Source organism: Pinus tabuliformis, chromosome X (assembly GCF_031772625.1).
Source record: "Pinus tabuliformis cultivar Carrire ecotype Pingquan chromosome X, CPIR1, whole genome shotgun sequence".
In the NCBI taxonomy this organism is placed as follows: Eukaryota; Viridiplantae; Streptophyta; class Pinopsida; order Pinales; family Pinaceae; genus Pinus; species Pinus tabuliformis.
This window is the reverse complement of record NC_142308.1, coordinates 1445507814-1445531120: the sequence shown is the minus strand read 5'-3', so window position 1 is coordinate 1445531120 and position 23307 is coordinate 1445507814.

The window sequence follows — 23307 nt, the reverse complement described above, 5'->3', positions numbered from 1 at the left end:
TTATGTGTTATGCTCTTGGCATTATTTATTTTTTGTTTTTAGAATTCATATGCAGGTGATTTCTATACGGGGTTAAAACCTACATTTGGTATCAGAGCTGTTTTGGCTTCAAGGGGATGCCTTTCTTGCTGAGAGGTTTTGCTCGGGCCTTTGGTAGACCCTGTTCAGTGGGAGATCTGTAGGATCGTTTCTTGTCGTGAAAGAAGATGGTGAGCAGTCGAAAGATACAGATCGAGAAATTTAATCGTCAAAGCTTTGAGTTGTGGAAACTCAAGATGGAGGATCTGTTGGTGGATAAATATTAGTGGATCATGGTAGATCTAGGTACTAAACCAACGACAGTGTCTGATGAAGAATGGAAGAAGTTGGATCAGATGGAAAAAAACACAATATGATTGTGTGTCTCAAATTCAGTATTTATAAATGTATTAGGGGAAGCTATGGCGAAGGCTTTGTGGGATAAGTTAGGGAATTTGTACCAATCTAAGTCTCTGGTGAATAAACTATTCCTACAGAAAAAGTTGTATAACCTAAGGATGAAAGATGGAGACTCAGTGACAGAGCATCTGAACACATTTCATACTGTAGTAAACCAGTTATTATCTGTTGATATTAAAATTTCATATGAAGATAAGTGCATCAATTTTTTGTGTTCTCTACCAGATTCGTGGGATAGTCTAGTTTTTGCAATAGGTAGCAATGCAACTACCTTATAGTTTGATGAAATAGTCTCATCCTTGCTAACGGAGGAGATGAGACTGAAAAATATTGAGAGCTAGAATGGTAATGCCTTGTCTGCACGAGGACGGTGCTGGAACAAAAACAAAGATAAGTCCTCAAGTGGGATATCTAAATCTAGAGAGATATCTCAATCTCCAGGAAAACCTGTAAAGGTGTGTTGGAAACGCAGAAAGGAAGGGCACTACAAAAGGGACTGTAAATCTAAAGCTCTTGAGAAAGGAAGGGGATCTGATGATTCTCCTTCAACAGAGGTGAAAACCACCTTAGATGAAGGTGGGTATGTGTACTTGGATTCTCCTTAAAGTACACATCTAGATCATGAGGCATGGTTGATTGACTCATGTGCATCCTTTCACTTCACTCCCCATAGAGAGTGGTTATGCAACTATGAGAAATATGATGATGGTGATGTCTTCTTAGGGGATGACAGGAAGGTTAGAATCATTGGTCGTGGAAATGTCAAGTTGAAGTTGCAAGGTGGAAGGATTAGAACACTTCCAGGTGTTCTGCATGTTCCTACATTAGCTATAAATTTGATTTTTGTAAGAAAGTTGGATGATGCAAGTGTAAAAATAGTGTTCGAGAAAGATACCTGCAAGATGGGTTGGGAAGCACTGGTATTGATGTGGGGAGTTTAGATTGGAACTCTCTACAAGATGAAAGGTAGCACTATTATTGATGGGTGCAACAGTTCTGTGGTTCCTGAAAGTGGAGCAGAAAATCTAGTGGTCATTGGAGAAAATACCATGTTATGGCATCAAAGGCTTGGACATATTGGAGAGAAGGGCCTTCGAATAATTCATGGTAAAGGTATGTCTAATAGCTCTCTGGACTTTGATTTCTATGAAAATTGTGTATATGGGAAGCAGAATCGGGTGAGTTTCCCCTCTAGTGGCAAGAGGGCAAAACATATATTAGAGCTTGTGCACAGTGATGTGTTTGGACCTGTGTCGGTTCCATCACTGGGTAATTCTATGTACCATGTATCATTTACAGATGACTTCTCAAGGAATACATGGATATATTTCCTCAAGAAGAAATCTGAATTCTTTGATAGGTTTAAAGAGTTTAAGGCTCTGGTGGAAAACCAGATAGAGAAGAAGATAAAGGTGTCGAGGATAGATAATGGTGGAGTGTTTTACAAGAAGGAATTTGAAGAATTCTATAAGAAGTGTGGTATAGGATGGAAGAAGTCTACTCCATACACACCTAAGCAAAATGGATTTGCAAAAAGAATGAACAAGACATTGATTGAAAGGGAAAGAAGCATGCTCAGTGGTGCTAGCTTAGGATAGGAATTATGGGAAGAGGCGGTGGAGATTGCATCTTACCTGGTCAACAGATCACTTTCATCAACAGTGGAGGATAAGACTCCACAAGAGGTATGGACTGGTAAGAAACCTTCTCTTTCACATCTGAGGGTATTTGGATGTGATGCATATGTACATGTTCCAAAGAAGAAAATAAAAAAGTTGTATAGTAAATATAAAAAGTGCAACTTTATTGGGTATAAGGATGGTTTAAAAGGTTATAATATTTGGAACCCAATAACAAGGAAGGTTGTGTACAAAGAAGATGTGGTGTTTAGAGAGGTGAAATATGTTATTAAACATGAATTCCTACCAAAGGAACCTTAGAAGATAGAGTTCGATCTAAAGGAGGAAGAATCAGACTCTACAACAGAAGAGGAATCAGAAGATGAAGAGCCACAAACTCTGATTGTGAGAAGATCAGTTTGAGAAAGAAGGCATGTAGAAAGGTATAGTCCATATTCTCTTTTTTCAAATTTTTCTTTGTCCATTATTGACGATGATCCCATAACTATGAAGGAAACAGTAGATTTAGAGGATGGCAAACTCTGGAAAGAGGCCATGGTTGATGAAATGGCATATCTACACAAAAATGAGGCTTGAGATCTGGTGGAGTTGTTGGCTGGAAGGAAACCCATTAGCAGCAAATGGGTGTCCAAGAAGAAGATGAATGCAGAAGGAAAGGTGGAGAAATACAAATCTCTGTTGGTAGAATAAGGTTATTCGCAGGTGCGAGAATTGACTTTTGTGATATTTTTTCCCCTGTTTCCAAGGTAGCTTCTATTAGATTACTTTTATCTATTGTTGCTACTTTTCATTTTGAGGTAGAACAGATGGATGTGAAGAAATCATTTCTTCGTGGGGATCTGGAAGAAGATATCTACATGAAGAAACCTGAAGGCTTTGCAGTGAAGGGTAAGAAATAACTATTATGCAAGTTAAAAAAGTCTCTATATGGGTTAAAAAAGTCACCAAGGATGTGGTATCACAAATTTGATACATTTATACAGGGACTTGGCTTCACCAAAAGCAAAGTAGATCAATTTGTGTATTTTAAATTAATTGGTGACCATTTTATTTATCTAGTCTTGTATGTGGATGATATGTTGCTGGTTGGAAATGAAAATGAAATTATCGAGGATTTGAAGACCAAATTGTCCTCCAAATTCGACATGAAAGATCTTGATGTTGAAAACTATATTTTGGGCATGGAAATTAAATGAGATTGGGTAAAGAGGAAGCTCTGGTTAAAGTAGAGAAAGTATGTCAATACAATACTATAAAGGTTTAGTATGTAGGTGTTAGCCTCCTGTTGCAACAGGGTATCATCTTTCATGATTGACATTTTTACATGCCAAATATGTCATACTTGGCAAGCTGCAGTGTTCCATATTTCCAGAAGATACCATGAGAGTGTGCCAGTCCAAATGTCACTGTTGTGATTCCATTTTGAGGAGTTGTCCCAGTTTTGAAGAGTTCTTCATTTTAGGGAGGTCCAAACAGTCTAATCTTGGTCTCCCTAGGTTTCAATTTCTTGTTGTAGAATATAGAGAATGATATCTGTCCAAACAGTTTAATCTTGGCAGATTTGTAGATAGGTAGAGAATCAAAGGGACCCAACTGTTTAATCTGGGCCCTGGCAGAAATAAGTGTAGATCTAGATAGGAAAATTCAAAAGAAAAATTGTGAATCTGGGTCTGCAAGTCTAAGTGCACCCAAAACAAAAAGAAGAAAAATGTTAGGACAGTAGGCTGGGTAGGTAGCTCTTCGGTGGCAGAGTGATGACTAGTGATCAATTTTGTACCTCACAATGTCTTATCTTTTCAGATCACAGTTATCAAGCAGTTTTGCAGTTTCATGAAGGTACTCAAGCTGAAATTCACTAACCTCTCCCTTCTTCTCATCACCCCAAAGTCACTTACTAACATCCCCCAAGAGGTCAAGATCTGCTTGAGCCTCTCAGTTTCATCATTTCCATGACATACGCCTTGGTGAACATATGCTTCACTCAAGGATTGCTCACTCAGTGTTTGTGAGTCTTCTTTTCCCCAAAATGGCCTAAGGTCTCATACCTTAGCGCCCTCTTTTCATCTCCATATTAACTATTAACTTTATTATATAACTCCCTAACAATTTTCCCCTTTCCCCTATTTAAATCATGCATATAAAACTACCCTATGTAAATACCCCTCCTTGGCAATATAGCCATATTATTCACTAAGTCAGGGAAATCATAGTCCATCTGGGACTCTTTTTAGCCCATCCGTGTCCAGGGATTACTCTGACATCTGGTCAGAATAATAACCTCTTCCCTAAACCATATTCCACCCCTAACCCAAAGTTTCTGTGCATAAGTATTAAGCCCGCGCTTGTAAAACCCACATAAACCCTTTTCCTATAGTTTTTAACCCACCGCGCACATATATTAAATTTTGAATATTCTTGCGAATATTCCCACCCGCTAACCCGCCATTACCTCGCGATCGTCGCCAACCGTTGGATCGCCCGCCCCACAGATCAATGGCTAGCGGGCTTTCCTATGTGCAACATGCCCTGCCTTTAGCGTCCAGGAGTTCGGCGGTTTTCCCGCCGTACTCCCGCCACGCGTCAGGCTCTGGGGTGTGGCGGAGCCCCCTCCCCCAAAACCACCTTTGCCCATAAGCGGTGCGCCAGAAACCGCTTACCACCTTGTGACGTCATACCCCACGTCACACCCTACGTCACCTGCCTGCGTGGCCTCTTGCCACGTCACTGCCGCGTGTCCCCCGCCACCGTACCTACCATGTCATCATCCGTATGTGATGATGTCATGCTGACGTCATCCCACCACGTCTCCCTGCTGACGTCATGCTGACGTCACCCACCGTACAATGCTGACGTCATCAACACTTTTTTGGGCGCAGAGGCGCAAAAGTCGCACTTCGGAGCCCCGGAATCCAATTCTGAGGCAGTTTTTGTCGCAGGATTTTTTAGGCCGAAATGGAGAATCTTCAGGGAATCTTTAAGGAATCGTCTCACCATGCGGCCCCAGGAAGCCTGAAAAGGCGCAAAAATGATCTGTTTTCCTCACAAAGCATACCAAAAGGAGCAGAAGATAATTTCAGAAGATACAGAGGCCAAACAGTGGCCATTTATTAGTGATTAGACCCGCAGCACATCAGATCAGCAGTCTATATCTTGTCAAAGAGTATCAGAGAAGGAAAAAATGCCAGAGTATCAACCGAAGATATTTTAGTGGCTCGAAGCAACTAAGAATTAATGAGCCCCCCAGAAAGTCAAATCAAGCAGCTAAAGCCCATTCCTGCACTCAAATCACAGCTTAAACTTTAAATGCAGGCAGACATGAGGAGCAGGAACCCATGCATATTTACTTCAGAAGACACTACAGCAAGCCACCAAGGACCACATCATTTACTTATTTCTGATACGACGACCCTCAGCGCCGCTCAAGAGATTTCTTGCATTTAATTCCAGATAGAGTTAGGTCAATAAATTATGTTTTATGACCTAATTAGGTCAAGATGTAATAAAAGCAGTAGATAGAAAGTTTTGCCCTATATATACCACCCTATGTATAGTTTTAAGGGTTGGTTAATTGAAAATTTTCACTAGAGACTCGTTGTGTATGCCTGAATGTTTCTGTAATCAAAGATTACTTAAAGCTTGGAGAGCGAACTGTCTGTTGTTGATGAATGTCTTGAAGAGTTGAAGATGGAATTCCTGCGCTGCAGCCTGAAGCAATAAGTGCCTCTTATCTCTGTTTATGTGTTTGCCATTATCTAAATAGCAGAAAAAAAGAATAGCCTAGAATTAGTTTAAATACTCTCTATGCTCAATCTCTGCTGTTTCTTAATGTTTTCCTCTAAAAGAATTGGTTATGAACATTGAATTCCTCCCGGCTCATGTTTACCCCAATTCACCTGTGTTGGCCAATTATCTAGGGATTCTTAACTGCCCCTAGGTAGCGCCCTGTTATTTTCTCTGCTAATCTATTGGAGAGATTCTTAATTGCCTCTCTTTCTTTAGCATTCATTCCATCCTTTGAACCTGAAAATTGCTTCAAGCTCAGTTATCTTGCTCCATGTTCCCTCACTGTTATTAAAGAAACACACCAGCAGTTCCCCTCCTCGACTCCACGCCCAATGGTTTGAAACATTCAGACTCTGTTCTGCCTCTCTACCTGAAAAAAAAGAGTCAATTTTCCCACCGAAAATCAAAACAAAAACCCTTTGGACCCAAGACCTAGCCTAAAATCCTTTCAAACAAAGCTAAATCTAAAAGAGAGAGCCCTCTCTGATTGCAGGTTGGCTAGAACCTGCAGTCAAAAGTTGGTTTGTGGTTACCTCGGCCGTATCCCTTTCTTAACCTTCAGGGACAACCTGAGTGATAACATAATGGCGACTCCGTTGGGGAACTTCCTCAGTTAATTTTACAAAGTTTCACGAAGAAGGTTAAAAAAATCCCTTGTAGAAATTGATTTTCTAATTGCTGTATATTTCCTAAAACTACAGATGAAGCCTGAATGTCAGCCAGGAAGCCTTTAAAACTGTTTCTATTTTACATTAACAAGTTTAGATAAAAGCTGCTTCAGTCAATCTTCATGCTAGTTTTAAGATATATACAGCCATTCCAAAATCTTATTTGGCCCTTGTGAATACAAAAATATTCCAAAAAATATACCCAAAAAACAAGTTCAGAAGCTGGCGCCCAAGAAAAATCCACGATATACAAGGTCAAACCCAGACCCAGATCCTCCAGCTGTTTTTGAAAACCCTAACATAATCCCTAAAAACCTTAGGAAGCAACAAAGACAGGAAAATTTTGCTGATTTGAGTCCTGAAACAGCTTATCCTAGCTCTGTTCCAACTCCTGTCAAGGTTTTATTCCGGTCTACCCCTGCTTCCCCTAGTTCATCATCTACATCTCAAAGCCCTCCCTTCACACCTTCATTCACTGCACATATTCCCATTACCACTACTGTTGTTTCTACTATTCCAATCACCCCTGTTGTCCCTGTAATCCCTGTTGTTCCTGTTATCCCCACCAATATGGCTAATAGATATGCACCCCTGCAATTACCTGCTAACGCTGCAGCTTTACCTCAAGATTACCAATCCAAAATCACATATTTTGATTCCACTGGCCCTTTCACAGCTATTCAGCATGCCAAAAAGATGCAAGACTATTTTGAAAACTATGAAATAGACGATGATAGTGTAAGAATGAGAATTTTTGTCCAGAGCCTGACAGGTGATGTAAGAACTTGGTTCAGATCACTTGCTGCAAATTCCATAACCACTCCTGATGAGCTTTACCTATCCTTTACTAACAGATGGGAGAAAAAGAAAGATCCCTTGCACATACTAGCTGAATATGATACAATCAAACGAGGTCCTCAAGAGACCGTTTTGGAGTACTGTGCAAGATTCAACAATGTATATAACGCGATACCGCAGAACTTAAGACCTCCACCTGACCTTGCCTTGTACAAATTTCCCGATGGTTTTGACCCTGATATGGCATATCAGTTAAAAGAAAGAGCTCCTGCAACTCTTGAAGACGCGCAAAAGATTGCTGTCACGGTAGAAGCCAACTTAATTGCCAAAAGAAACAGAGCGAGAATGGAAAAGAGAACCACCTTTAAGGAAGAACCCTCAGCCTTTGACCAGAAGCTTGATGCTATCATTAATGGCCTACAAAGACTAGGAGAAAGAGTAGAAAATGTTGAGAGAAAAGCATCATGGGAAGGACAACAGTCCAACACTATAAGAAACCCGAATTTTAGGAAAACACAGAACATAAATGCTGGTAGGCCTAACCAAGACCAGGACATAAGACCCCCTTTTCAAGATAACTATGTAGAAGGATCCACATCCAGTCAGCCTATAGAAGACGATCACATAAATGTAATGGATCTAAGGGGTGAGCATCAAACTTTCCTGACACAAGAAGACCAAAATGAACATGATGGTAGTCAATTTCAGACTAAAACTGGCGAGTCTTTTGATTTCAAACAGGGTTATGATACTGCTGTGTATGAAGTACACAAACAGTATAAGCTCAGAACTAGGACCATTGACATCTCTGAGCCTAGCAAGACAAAGGAAAGTAAACAGCCCAACAAGATTAAAAACAAAGTTGTCATAACAGAACCGGCTGATATAACTGCCTCAAACCCAAATCAAGTGACTGTAGAGGACATAACAGACAGGCAGCCTTCCAAGGATCAGCCTCTGCCACCTCCTTTCGCAAAACAAAACTCAAACAGCGTCCCAAAAAATACTCCTGAAGTTGCAAAACCACAAGCAAATACTTCCCATAGCATTGATAAACAAGAGCAAGTCGCTGAGAATTCAAACGAAAGGGGAAAAACTGCCAATGCCAATACCAAGACTCCATTGGATAAGCCTTTTATTTTAGAAACAGAGATTGGAAAACTCAAGATAGCCATTCCTCTTTCAGAATTGGCTAAACACGATGTGTATAGGCAGCAAATTCAAAGATCATTACAAATGCCAGAAAACAAAGATGATGTAAATGTTTTGGATGATTCCCCTGAATTGCTATTTGGCCCAGAAGTTAATGGAAAATCTACCTATGGACCTGTCCCACCCTTTTATATCAGTCTGCATATACATGACAAAGTTTTACACAACGCTATGTTTGACTCAAGGGCATCACACAATCTTATGCCCAAAGCAGTGATGGAAAAACTGAACCTTGATGTTACAAGACCATACAAAGATTTATACTCATTTGACTCAAGTCAAGTGAAATGTCTAGGTCTCATCAAAGACCTGTGTGTCTCCTTAGTCCAATATCCTAACAAGACCATCCTCATGGATGTAGTAGTCGCTGACATTCCTCCAAAATACGGTATGCTCCTGTCAAGATCATGGGGAGCAAAGCTCCAAGGATCCCTTCAACTAGACCTTTCCTATGCTACCATTTCAGTCTTTGGGCAACCAAAGAGATTGTACAGAGAAACGATGATGAAATATGTAGTGAGTAGTGAAAGCAAGCCTGAAAATTTTCCCATTTATTCAATTCATTCCGATATGGATTCTTTCATTTTATTTAACGATGAAATAAATTTACCCACTGAGGGTAAACTGCTAGCTCTAGAACAACAAGGGCACATCAGTGAAGAAACGATTACCCATAATAGAGAAATTGTCAAAACAGTAAATGCAACCAGCATGTTACAAGAACCTGCCCAAACAGAAATTTTAAATCTGCCCAACCCTGATTCGGATAACACTCCTAGCATTGTCAACAAGCAAGAAATCACATGGTTCTTAGAGTTTGATGGCTCTGTTAACAAGTTAGGAGCAGGGGCAGGTGTCTGGATTCATAACACACACAATAACCATGCAGAAGGACATGCCTACAGATTGAACTTTAAATGCACAAATAACATGGCAGAGTATGAGGCTCTGCTTTTAGGCCTTAAACTGTTAAAAACTCTAGGAGCTGTTAAAATATCTATCCTAGGTGACTCTGATCTAGTCATACAACAGATGAAAGGTAATTTTGTTACCAATGACAACAGAATGAGAGCCTACAGAACTGCTTCTACTGACATACTCCAGTCATTCGTCGAATTTAAGCTTGACAAGATTTCCAGAAATCACAACATTCACGCTCACAGCCTAGCCACCTTCGCAAGTACATGCAAGCTTCCTTTTGACCTGAATCATCGCTTCACAGCCGAAATAAAACATAGGCCCACCATCCCAAATAATGTCAGAGATTGAAAAGTATTCGAGAATGATGCCCAGATTAATAATTTCCTTACCCTTGCGCACGAATTTTCAAATATTCACATTGACACAGATGCCATGACAGATTCTGAACAGCAGAGAAATGAAAGTCAGCAAGCTCTAGATGCTGCAACAGCCAAGCAAATCCTGAAGCCAACCATTTTTGACAATGAAAACATTGAACAGCTGAAACAAACACAGGCAGAAGAAATAGACAAAACAAAGGCAGAGGTCATTGACTTGAAAGATAATTTTTTGCCCACTTGCCTAACCCCTTTAGAAGACATGTTTGACTCTAATGACGTTCCTAGAAAACCAAAACTGCAACCAATAAACACGGAAATAGAAGAGCACAACATAGGGACAGCCGAGAACCCAAAAATGATCAAACTGTCCAAAAATTTGCCCCCTGATCAAAAGCCCAAATACATCGACCTGTTCAAGGAATTCCAAGACGTGTTTGCTTGGAGCTATGAGGATTTAAAATCCTATGATACATCAGTGATCCAGCACACCATTCCCCTAAAGCCCAACCAGAAGCCTTTCAAACAGAAATTGAGAAGAATCAACCCTGTGCTGCTTCCCCCGATTGAAAAAGAAGTAAAAAGAATGTGGGAAGCAGGCATTATAGCACCTATCAGATTCTCTGAGTGGGTGTCCAATCTGGTTCCTACAAGGAAAAAGACAGGTGAAATCAGACTTTGTGTAGACCTCAGAAATTTAAACCAAGTCTCCTTAAAAGACCACTACCCTTTGCCCAAAATGGACCACATATTGCAGAGAGTAGTGGGATCATCTAGAATCTCTTTACTAGATGGATTTTCAGGTTTCAACCAAATACTTGTTCACCCAGATGACCAAGACAAAACAGCTTTTACCACACCCTGGGGAACATTTAAGTATGTAAAGATGCCATTTGGACTTAAAAACGCTGGTGCTACTTTTCAACGAGCAATGGATATTGCTTTCGCCAAAGAAATACATGACTTCCTGGTTGTGTACCTTGATGATCTGACCCCATTTTCCAAATCTGATGAGGAACACCTCAAGCATCTCAGACAAATTTTCATGACATGCAGAAAATATGGAATTTCCTTGAATCCTAAGAAGTCCTTATTTGGCCTTGAAGAAGGAAAATTACTTGGCCACATCATATCAAAGGATGGGATCAGAATTGATCCTGAGAGAATACAAGCCATCCTCCAAATTCCATACCCCAGAAACATAAAAGAGTTACAAGCATTCCTTGGGAAAATCAACTTCTTGAGGAGATTCATTCCAAATCTAGCTGAATTAATAAGACTGTTAAGCAATATGTTAAAGAAGGATGCCAAGGTAAGATGGTCCCTGGAAGCTAAGCAAGCATTTGAGAGTATCAAGTCTGCCTTAACTCAAACCCTTGTCCTAACTAGTCCACAGTTCGATAAAGATTTTATCATATTTTCGTTTGCATCCGAGCATACAATAGTTGCTTTCCTGCTACAGAAGGATGAACAGGGAGCTGAAAAGACAATTACCTTTTTCAGCCGAGCCTTAAGAGACGCCCCATTGAAATACCCGATAATGGAAAAACAGGCCTACGCACTTGTCAAGGCCATCAAGGATTTTAGAGTGTACATACTGTATTCACACGTGGTTGCCTACGTCCCACACGCTGCTGTAAAAGACATATTGACTCAAGACGGACTAGAAGGCAAAAGAGATAAATGGATTGCAAGCATCCTTGAATATGACATTGAAATAAAACCAACCAAGTTGATAAAGGGACAAGGTTTAGCCAAACTCATGTCCGAAACAAACTTTCAGGTCTTAGACATAAACCAGCTGGACAATGAACCGGAGCTGGCGACTCCACAGATCAGTGAAATATTTCTGCAATGCCCTGGTTGAAGGGAAAGTACCCCTAGGGTCCTTTGGGCTAAGACTCTACCAGACTGAAAATTGCTTATTCAAAGAAACACACACACAGCCATCATCTTTACTTTTAAGCAAATTCTAATGTTAAGGGTACGTACCTAAGGTCCTACGTTCGAGAAGGCCTTTAGGGTCCAAACCCTTCTTGGAGTTCCCTTCTTCTTCCTTCGACCTGTAAGACAAACAAATCAAAGAACACAACAGTACATGTGCGAATACTTATGTATAAACCATCTTTATGCTATAAAGTTAGTTATAAAAATCTTTAAGTAACCACTTGCATAAGAATTCAAAACAAGAATCTCATAAGCATAAAGAAAGATTGTTTCGGGAACAAAGACGTGTTTCTTTATATATAAAGGCAAATAAAGTACATATAACGGAAAGATATCACATGAACACCTTCAGCAGGCTCCAAGCAAAGCTTCCTCCCGGATTCGTTCCAGCCTCAAGCCTCCAACAAGAGCTCCTTCCAAGTCTTACTCAATGATGATACCAAGGATGAATGATCACCAATACACATGGAAACAAGGGTTTCCTATGCAAAATGGGGGAAGTGCAGAAAGCACCAAGGACTTCAGACCTGGTCTATGGGGAAAATCTCAGCATAATAATCTTGCTCTTCTTTTCTCTCTCCCTTAGGCATTCCCTTTGATGTATTTTTATACCATCTCCAAAGTAGTTTTTTAGTTAGGAGTTGGTTGGGAACAGTTGGGCCACGGGCACTAACAGGTGATCAACAGGTAAAACCCACGATCTCCGCCCGAAAATAAGGAATTATATTTTTTTTAAGTGTTTTAATACATACACGCGGGTTGGGTATACACAGACCCGCGTGTACACGCGTTTAACTCAGGGCAATGTCGCGTATAGGGAACAAAACACTGTTTTTTAAATTTTTGGACCAGCTCTGGAAGGAGGGGTTGCCCTAGGCCATGAGTGCAGCATCACAAACCATAAGAGTGAGATTTGGAGCTATAACAGATGCCCCTAATGTATGAGGTCAGAAGGGGAACATGATGGCCGAAATATATTATGTAAGTACAAGGAAAGGAACTCTGTCGAAAAACCGAGGAGGACTTCACCAGAATTCAGCCTGCCAAGCCACCGAAAGGAGATCAGAAAGAAACACTGTCTGAGGCAGGCATACCCATGCTCAGGAAAAGTAAAGCATGTCCGCATATCAAGTACAAGCGGATCCACTAAGTATACAAGTATAAAATGACTGGAAGATACATAATGGATCATCTGATCATAATGAGTAAGTACATGTCTGAATATCACATATAAAACTGTCAATAATGCTGAAAGATGCAACGGATCACTGATATCAAGGACTGATCCCAAAAGGTACCAACTGAACATGATGGAATAGGATGGTACTACACTGCAAACTCAGGTGCCAGCATATAGAATGTCGCCATGACTGACTGCAACATATAAGGTGGAGTGGTATCAACTAGCAGCAACAGGAGCAACTGTCAAGTGAACCAATGAATGCTGATACAACCTGAGGTCTTCACCGACCGCCGTGGTACATTTCTACACCATGGGAATGAATGATCTGAAGTCGACCATGTGAGAAATCATTTGATTACTGGTCATTGATGTATACCGTTAACAAACGCGAGACTACTCACCGATAATGATAATGAGCGTCAAGGTACCCAGTACAATCTAACAAGTGTGAATAGATGAGCTGAAGTCGAACACCTATAAGAATCTATCGATCAAGAGACAATGATGGTTTCCCACTATCGATAGCGAAGGATCTGCCACTAATGACTGCAAATCCCAAGGTACTGCCAAATGGACTCTAGATCTTTGCCCCAGAGCAATGAGTCGGAGTCGATAGGGAAAGATCCGCTAGAAGGAAGGCATTAAGGCATCCTCCATCAATCTAGCGCAAGTGTAACCCGTAGGCCAATAATGTGGAAGGAATCAGACGAAAAAGATGTAGTAACCCAACCGAAGTACGTTTCCGGCATACACAAGATGTAGCTAGCGCACGGCAGAAACCCTCTGAACTAACCAATAATGAAAGCTGACACAAAGGCGAGGTATCCACCAATAGGGTCAAATGGAAACCAAGGTACTGCACGAATCCCAATGTGTGATAATGTATGCTGACGTCGAACACAAGGGAAACCACTTAGTCAAAGACCCATGATACTGATCGATGTTGAGCACAAGGTGACCTATCAATAATGAAAATAGGGCCAGGGTGCGGCTCTAGTCCTGTCCTCAGAGCAAGGTGTCGTCGTCGATAAGGACAAGACCCGCCAGCAAGAAGTCAATGGGGACCTTCTCAAACCGGCACGAGTAAAGGACCAATATAACTGATGTGATGATAGACATGACACTGACAACCAGGGATGGCCGACTGAAAAATGAGTCAAGAGACACCGCAGAAAGGCCGACTCAGGCTAACTTCCCTTGAACAAAAGCACGACTCAATGTGACTATGTGGCAGCATATGATGAATATGTATAAGTTCGTCATGCAGGAGACACGAACGAACCCTCCGTATGATTGGAAGAGATAACTAATCGGGGGAGAACTGACTCGATAACAAGGTTATGGCATACCTAAGTCAAACTAAATCCCACCCATGCGGAGGAGACTTTGCTTTGAGTGCTTTGTTCAAGGGCGACATGACTGACTCTAGCTGCCAACAATAAATGGAAATAATGTCCCTGTTCCCGCTCTTTTTGGAATATTTAATTTTTTTGTCTTTTTCTGATAAGCCGGAAAAAGAATAAAAGAATGCTATGGTACAGTGGAAAGAACGAGTGTCGGTGGTGAGCTCCAGTATTGTAGCAATAATGCTACAACTCCTGGGGCTTCCTGTCTCTCATTTTATCTACCTGGTAGTTCGTACAAACTTGGAAGCGATGGTGTTGTATGCACAAGTACTAGCTCTTGTCGCAGCTGTCACTTGGTCAGCTGGCACAAGTCCGCTAGGGCTCAAGCCAACTTCTATACGCTCTCAGAAGAAGCTTGCTAATTGATGGACGAAAGCTATTCTCAAAGGAAAACTACTCTACTTGACAAAATGGACTGAAAGCAAATCAAAGCATGTCAACCTAGGAAACCCTAATTTAACTAGTCTAACCTCTATAATGCAAAGAATGTGAATGAAACTTCTACCAATGCTGCTGTTACCTCTAATAAGTGAAAATGCATGGATCTAAGCTGCTTGCATCATAAAAGACATGTTTTTGTATTTTTCCTTTAAGTGTATGGAATGATTGTGATTGTGTGCTAATTAGGGTTTGGTTGTGCAGATGGGATGGAGAAGGAAGGAAAGCGTGGGACAGGTTGGGGAGGCTAGGAGAGGTCCCTAGGGATCCTTAGCATCCAACCACAGAGGTTCCTCGCATTCAGATGCTCAGCAATCGAGTGAGTGGCCTCCTACAGGATGTCTGCAGGGGATCCTACAGGATATGCAGAGATTTCTACAGGATGTCTACAAATTGCTACAGGATGACCTACCGTGAGTGTTTGATGTGATGGAGGAGTGATGGAATGGTAGGGGGAGATGTGTAAGGTAGGAATAAGGCTGGTGATGGCTCAGAAGTGGAAGAATAGGATAGGGAGTGAGTGTAGGGAGTAGGTTGGGAGATAGAGGACTAGGTCAACGAAAGGGCTAGAGAATGAAGCTATGTGAGGAGTGAAAGACTTTGGGAGATAACAGAACAGAGCAGGGGTCAACGATGTATTTGCATGCGTGATCAAGATGGAGAATGAGGTAATGGAACGAGAGAGAGCAGTGTAAGTGAAACAAATGCTTATGACTGTCACCAAAGCGAAAATGCATCAACCTAAACTACCTGTGCGTATAAATTCAATGAACAGCAATCCAAAATGCGAAGGAGAATGTGCATGAAGCTGTGATGAAGGCGTGTGTGCAGGTGTGAATCATGTGGAAAGATCTATCATAACGAGACTATGTTGCAGCATGTATGAAGTGAAGAACTGCGTGTTTTTGTGGCTGGTATAGGCTGCACTCCAATCTCCAAACAGAGATGGAAGTGGAGACTTCCTCAACCTTTTTTGCTGGAGCTCCAATGTATTATCAACCTGCTAATCTAACTAAACAACCGAAAGCAATTCAACCATAAAGTAGTCCTATCTATGCTCATGAAAAAGACTAATTCAACAACCTGTAATTCAAATTGCATGTGAAAATGAAAACTCAGAGTGCTGAAACGAAATGCAAACAACACTACAGCAGAGGGGATCTATGGCTCTCAGGTTGGGCCCTAACCTGAGAGCTATAGTCTCCTTAAGAAAACTCAGAGCTAGATCAAAATCTGCCTTCTTTATTCATAATCTGATGTCATGCCAAATTGGCTTACAAAAAGGAACAAAAACCGAGCTGTGCTCCAAAATTACAATAGTAATGCGAAAGTTTCAACAACCTATCAAAGGCTACGGCCTCTATACTTATGCAAAACAGTGATCCAACAAGTGTCCTGGATTTTAGGAGCTCGGCTGTCCAACTAGAGTTTAACTGCTGATCCTGTAGGACAGTCATAAGTGCTGTTCCTGTAGAACAGTTGTAACTGCTGTTCCTGTAGAACAGCTGGCTGCTTCTAAGCTCGGAGGGGAGATGGATTGGAGCTCGGAGTTCTTGTTGGGAATCACGAGGAATGTCCCCAAGACCGTGGACATCCTCTCCTAAAAACCAGCAGTGCCACCTCGTTGTCTCCTTGTCTCCTTTTTCGTTGTCTTTTGCTCCCTTTTAATGCCAAAACCTGGAATCATAATGCATTAGTCACGTAGATAGAGTGCCTACCCTTCTTCCTACAAACAACATGAACAAACTAAGAAATGCATGCATAAGCAATAAAATATGAATGGTTTGAGCAAGTAGAATAGGCCAAAATGAGCCCAAATTGTACCAAAATTGGGGCTCATCATCACCCCCCAGCTGAACCATTTGCTCATCCTTGAGCAACCTTGCTCCTGCTCCTTGTCCTTGGCCGAGGACTCGGGACCGGAACAGGCTCTTTCTTTTCTGCTTTTGATGGCCCTGCCTTCTCTGCCCCTGGTGGTGACGAGGGTGGAATTTCTTCCCTCTTTCCTGTTTCTTTGAGCCGGGCTTCGGAAGGCGATTGGCCTATCTTTTGTGTCCAGGAGGTGATCTTCGGGCTTCCTTTCTCGGGGGTGGCCGGTGTCTTAGAGGGAGTTTGCTTACTGGGTGAAGTAGGAACACTCCCTAAAGTGGTTGTGCTGCTGGGAGGAGGCTGCGGCTTGTCTGTCTTCCTTCTCTGACTTCTCCTGGTCTCGGAAGGTAGAGGGATCTCCCTCTCCCTCTTTTCTTTTGGTTTTGCAGGTGTGCTGAGGGCAGCCAGCGCAGCTACCCTCCTTTTCGAGAGGATCAACTTTCTCTCCCGTGCCTTTTACTTTCCCGGTGCTCCTTATGGAAGGCCCTTCCCTTTCTATTTTCAGGCTTCCTGTAGAAGACCCTACTTTGTCCACTTTCGGCCCTCCTGTAGAAGACTCTTTCTTTATGCTCTGTGGGTTTCTTGTGGAAGACCCCTTCTCTGTTTTTGGGCCTCCTGTAGAAGCCTTCGTCTGCTTTCCTGTAGGCGTTGTTCTTGGGCTTCCTGTAGAAGCCTGCGTTTGTTTTCCTGTAGAGGCTGCTTCCGGGCTTCCTGTAGAAGCCTGTTTTTGCGTTCCTGCAGATGCAACTCTCACCACCTTTTCTTGCTTGGCTGCATGGATTTTGCTTTTGGCTTTGACTGCAGGAGCTGACGAGGTGCTTGGGCTGGCAGGGACCACCTCGGTTTTGACTGCCCTACTTTTCAACCTCTTTTCCCTTGCTGACAGGATGGGGGTGTCCTCTTTTGCTCTGTCATCCTTTCCCTCCTCCTTCTCCTTTCGTTCTTTCTTCTGTGTTGGAGTCGGGATCTTTTGGCTTTTCCCTTTCTTACTCTCGGCTACTGGCTCTTCTTCTTCACCGCTAGAGGATTTCGTTTCTTCAAGCAACATTTTTATGTCCCCTTCTCTTGTTAAATTCCTAAATGATTCCCATGCGAGGGGGACTTTATATGAGTGGAGAGCATCCTCCACAAGAAGCTTGACTAACCCATGGTGGGCTACCTGATCCGGAATGCCGTCCTTGAGCTTTGTAGAGCACTCCATCAAGGACTGTAGTAAAAAGTAAGGAATGCTCAGCCTCTGTGCTGCAGGAAGGTCAATCCGGTGTCTTAGTTCATTGAGCAGCCTGAAGTGATACGCATATACGATGCTGTAACGACCCTCACAGGTGATATATTTCATAATTTGCAAACTGACTTCGTTCCATGGTGGCAACAGGCTTGTCCTCCTCACCCCATTTTTGTCCTCTGTGAATGATTCTTCAGGTGGGAAGAACTCCTTCTTGGCTTGCTGGCTTAGCTTTCGTTCTTCTTTATCCCATGGGAGACCATAGGAAGCTCAGTGATTCTACTGATAGACTGCGGGGTGATCTTGAGGCTTAGGCCTCTGAAATTGACTGTGGCCAGCACCTTGGATTTTGGCCTCAGGGCCTGCAAGAATTCCTCGGCCACTTCCTCATCGTACCCCTGCAACTTATCACAAAAAGGCATCCATTGTGCTCTGGTGAAGAGCTCTACCACTGCCTGATTTCTTCTTAGTGTATTTGAATCAGTGGGCTCTCGCCTGATAAATCCACCCGGCATGATGGCACAATTTTCTTAACCGGAGGTGGTGATGGTGGAAGAGAGTTTAGTTTCGGTGACAGAGTGCAGAACAATGCGTATAACCCACAAAAATTTTACAACACAGTCTAACCACGCAACAATCCTGTAGAATTGTAGTATGGGCACACAGACAGCAATTTGTCTACTTTCTCATTTACCCAGACAGTAACTGACAATCCTACCACCTTAAATGAGAAATTGCATGAGGAATCCAGGGTTACCTCATTACTCGGCCACCTTTTTTACGTGAACACCCGCGTTCCTGTAGAAGACTGCGTTCCTGTAGAGACTGCTTCCTGTAGGACTGCGTTCCTGTAGAAACTGTTCCTGTAGGAGCAGTATGCAAACTTCGGGGAGGACTGCAATTGGACTGCGGTTGAGGTGCGCTTCACCGGTGTTCTGGTAGCCGAAAGCTTGGCGTATCAACGTGCCGAGGAAATCAGAAGAGCCACTCAAGTTTTGAAGTGGAGGTTGATGAATACATGCGCATAATCTAGCCGATTAGATTTTGAATCGGCGCAGCTCGTGGCGCGGGGGGTGAGCTGTCCCTGCCGGACCGTTGGGCGACGTCACCCATCATTCACCTGCATATTCACTCGCTGCCTCATTCATTCCCACAGATCTGCCGCCGCCCTTTTCGGTTAAACTCGTTTCTCGGTTGACGGGACTATCTTCACGTGCGTGCTGCGTGTTTTCTTTGTCGTGGCTGCCACCCGATCATCCGACTATACCATAACTAGCCGACGTGGCCAGTCAACTGGCCATACGGCTGCTCAACCATTCACTCTTACGCCATGCAAACAAATCAAAGTAATATTCATGCGATTTGATGGAGAGAAGGTTGAGACACTTACCTGCGCGCGTCTGCACACGATTTTCAGTTTTTGGACGACGGATCTACCTGCTGCACGCGGCTTACACAGACCCGGAGGCTCATGGTTACAGGTTGCTGACGCTGGAGTGGATGGTTTTGCTTTCATGCGCCCGTGTTTCATCTCGGATGGCGGTGCTGTGGACGGTATTCACTCGAGCAGGTTGAACTGTTACAGGATCCCCGCGAGGGGTCTCGTCACAGTCCTTTCTCCTTGGGTGCATGCTGCACGCTGGCGGTTCTGGCTTCTCGATCACGATCCCAGCGCTCTTGATGCATATGGTATGAGATCTCGTCATTTGTTACCTTTGGAAATGGCTTGCCCGCGAGAACTCATCGATTTTCTTTGTGGGTGCAGGGACTTGGCCGCATGTCGACACGGGTGGTGGAGCAAGGTAACAGCGTCGTGCATGGGCCCAAAAGAGGCTTTCATGCGTCCACACCAACCCGTAGTCATCAGATCTGCTCATGAAATTCATTCTGGGCCGTTCTGAGCTTCTACAGGAAGTTTCCTGTAGAAATACAGAGCTTCCTGTAGACAGGCAGCTCTTCCTGTAGAAATTTGCACCTTCCTGTAGAAACTGGCACCTTCCTGTAGAAAATCGCACCTTCCTGTAGAAAATCTGTGTCTTCCTGTAGGAGACTCAATCTATAATGAAAGTGCACATACCTTGAAGAACATAAGCATTCTTGGAGGAGGTGCTGGTGAGGTGTCCTGGCTGCATGATAAGGACTTTTGGCCTTGAGTTGAGAGGCTTCCTCTCCTCCATAGAACACCTGCAATCTGCATGCAAATTTCACATAATGACTTATTGATCTTGTATTTTTTCTTTTTTTGTTTTTTTTTTTTTTTTTTGAAAGATAGCAGGGGCGCCTCAATGAGGTTTTCACCCCTACCACCTGCCTTAAGCGCCTCAGAGAGGTTTTCACTCAAGGATCTTTATCTCTTTTTTTTTTTTTTGAAAGATAGCAGGGGCGCCTCAATGAGGTTTTCACCCCTACCACCTGCCTTGGGCGCCTCAGAGAGGTTTTCACCCAAGGATCTTTATTATTTATTTATTTATTTTATTTTTTTTTTTTTTTTAGATTCTTCATGGTGTGCCCAAAGCAGGGGCAGGACCCTTCTCTATGACCAATACTGCCTTCTCCATTGTTTTGATGAACTCTTGTCTTGAGGGAGGCTTCCTGTAGATCTTCAATCGATGCCCATTGACAAGCATGGGAATGGATTCCTCATCAATGGTTCGAATGAGGACAGATCCATTGTCATGGCATTTCTCCACTGTATATGGTCCTAGCCATCTGGTTCTCAACTTCCCCTTGAAATCTTTGTATCTGGAATCATACAACAGAGCCCAATCTCCCGGCTGAAATTGCTTGTCATGGAGATGTTGGTCATGCCACACCTTCCTCTGAAGTTGAACCACTTCTGAGTGAAGGAGGGCCTGCATGCGGTGCTCATCCAGTCCATTCAGCTGCAATAACCTTTCTTGCTGTGCATGGCTGAGATCTAGGTCCAGCTGAGCTGCCATCCTCAAAGTGTTATACTCAAACTCAATGGACAGCAAAGCTTTCTTCCCATAGACCAGCTCATAAGGTGTGAAGCCGGTGGTGGTCTTCCAAGTGGTGTTGTAAGCCCATGTGGCTTCAACCAGGCGATCTGCCCAATCTTTTCTGCTGCTGCTCACCACTTTGGTCAAGATCCCCTCTAATGCTCTATTGGTGACTTCCACCTGCCCATTTGCTTGAGGATGATAGGGGGTGGAAGTCCTATGCTTGATCTTGTGATGAGCTAGTAGATCTTCAACCAAGTTGGATGTGAACTGGCTCCCTTGATCGGTCACTAGCTCTCTTGGGTAGCCAAACTTGTAGAAAATGTTCTCTCTTAAGAACTCGACCACCTTCTCTTCTGTTGCTGCTTTGATTGCTTTAGTCTCTGCCCACTTTGTCAAGTAGTCAGTACACACAATGATGTAGGATCTCTGCCTCGAAGAGGGATTGATTGGACCCACAAAGTCCATGCCCCACTTCTCAAATGGCTCAAGAGTCACTTGAGGTTGGAGAGGCATCTCATCCCTTTGGGTCGGTTTCCCCATTCTTTGGCATTGGTCACACTGGCTGACATATCTTCTGACATCTTAATGAAGTGTGGGCCAATAGTAGCCTGCCTGCAGGATCTTGAAGGCAGTTCTCTTTGCTGCAAAATGTCCTCCACAAGGCCCATCATGACAGGTGAGGAGGATGTCAAAGACTTCCTCTCCCCTTACACAACGCCTTAAGATCTGATCGGGGCCAAGCTTGAACAGGTTGCCCCCGATCCAAGTGAATGAGGCACTTTTTCTGATGATTCTGCTCTTCTCTTTTGAAGAGAGGTGCGGAGGGAACTGAGCTGAAACAAGGTAATTTGCTATATCAGCAAACCATGGAGAGAGTACTGAGATAGCAAACAGATGCTCATCAGGCATCTGGTCATCCACCGTCCCATCTTCATCTGCAGACAAATCCAATCTAGATAAAAAGTCAGCAACAACATTTTCTCTACCTGGTTTATCGACAATGGTTAAATCAAACTGCTGCAATAAAAGTAACCATCTAATAATACGAGCATTCACATCTGGTTTATTCATCAAATATCTAATAGCAGCATGGTCAGTATGTACAAATGTTTGATATCCAGTGATATAATGACGGAACTTGTTTAGTGCATGGACTACAGCTAAGAACTCTTTCTCGGTTACAGTGTAGTTCAGCTCTGCTTTGGACAAGTTTTTGCTAACGAAGTAAATGGCATATGGAAGCTTTTGCTCAACTTGTCCTAAGGCTGCACCTATGGCTTTGTTCGAGGCATCAGTGTGGATGTGGAAAGGTAGGGCCCAGTTTGGACCTCTCAGGATTGGTGCTGACACCAACTTGTCCTTTAACTCATTCAAACTCTTCTGACAATCGTCAGTCCACCTAAACTCCACATCTTTTGCCAATAGGCCAAACAATGGTGAGGCTAACTTGCTGAAGTCCTTAATGAATCTCCTGTAGTATCCCGCTAATCCCAAGAAACTCCTAACATCCCTGACCTTTTGGGGAGGTGGAACCTTCTTGATTAGAGCAATTTTGTTGGGATCCACCTGTAACCCTTGGCAAGAGATGGTATGGCCTAGCACGGTCCCTTCAGTCATCAGGAATTCACATTTTTCAGGGCTAAGGGACAAGTTCATCTCGATGCACTTGGTGAGGACTTTTCCCAAGTTGGACAATGCTTCCTGGAAGTTAGCCCCGTAAGGAGTAAAGTCATCCATATAGATTTCTACTGCATCGTGGACCAACTCTGAGAAGATGCTCAAGACAGCTCTCTGAAAGGTAGCAGGAGCATTGCATAGTCCAAAGGGAAGGACTCGGTAGGCAAAGGTACCCCAAGGACAAGTGAAGGTGGTCTTATCTTGGTCTTCCGGGCTGATTTGGATTTGATTGTACCCGCTAAACCCATCCAGGAAAGAGAAGAACTTCTTTCCTGCCAGTCCATCCAACACTTGATCTATGAAAGGTAGAGGGAAATGGTCTTTCTTGGTAGCTTTGTTCAGCTCACGGTAATCCACACAGATTCTCCACTTCCCATTCTTTTTGGGAACCAACACTAGAGGGGACACCCATTCACTATCTGAGATGGGGTAGATGAATCCGGCATCCAACAGTTTCTGCAATTCTTCCTTGACAATGTCTTTAAGTGCTGGATTCATTCTCCTCTGAGGTTGCCTAACCGGTTTACAATCCTCTTTGATGTATATATGATGGGTACAGACCGAGGGATGGACTCCTTTCATCTCTTTATAACTCCAAGCAAAAGCATCTAGGTGGTTGGCCAACAGACTACACAGCTCCTTTTCCTGGGAAGGAGATAGGGAGGAGCTGATTTTCAATGCTCTCTCAGGGCCGAACTCCACATTCTTAACTCTGGGAGTGACAGGGTTGGTTGTACAAAGATCCACTAAGGTGCTAGCTTG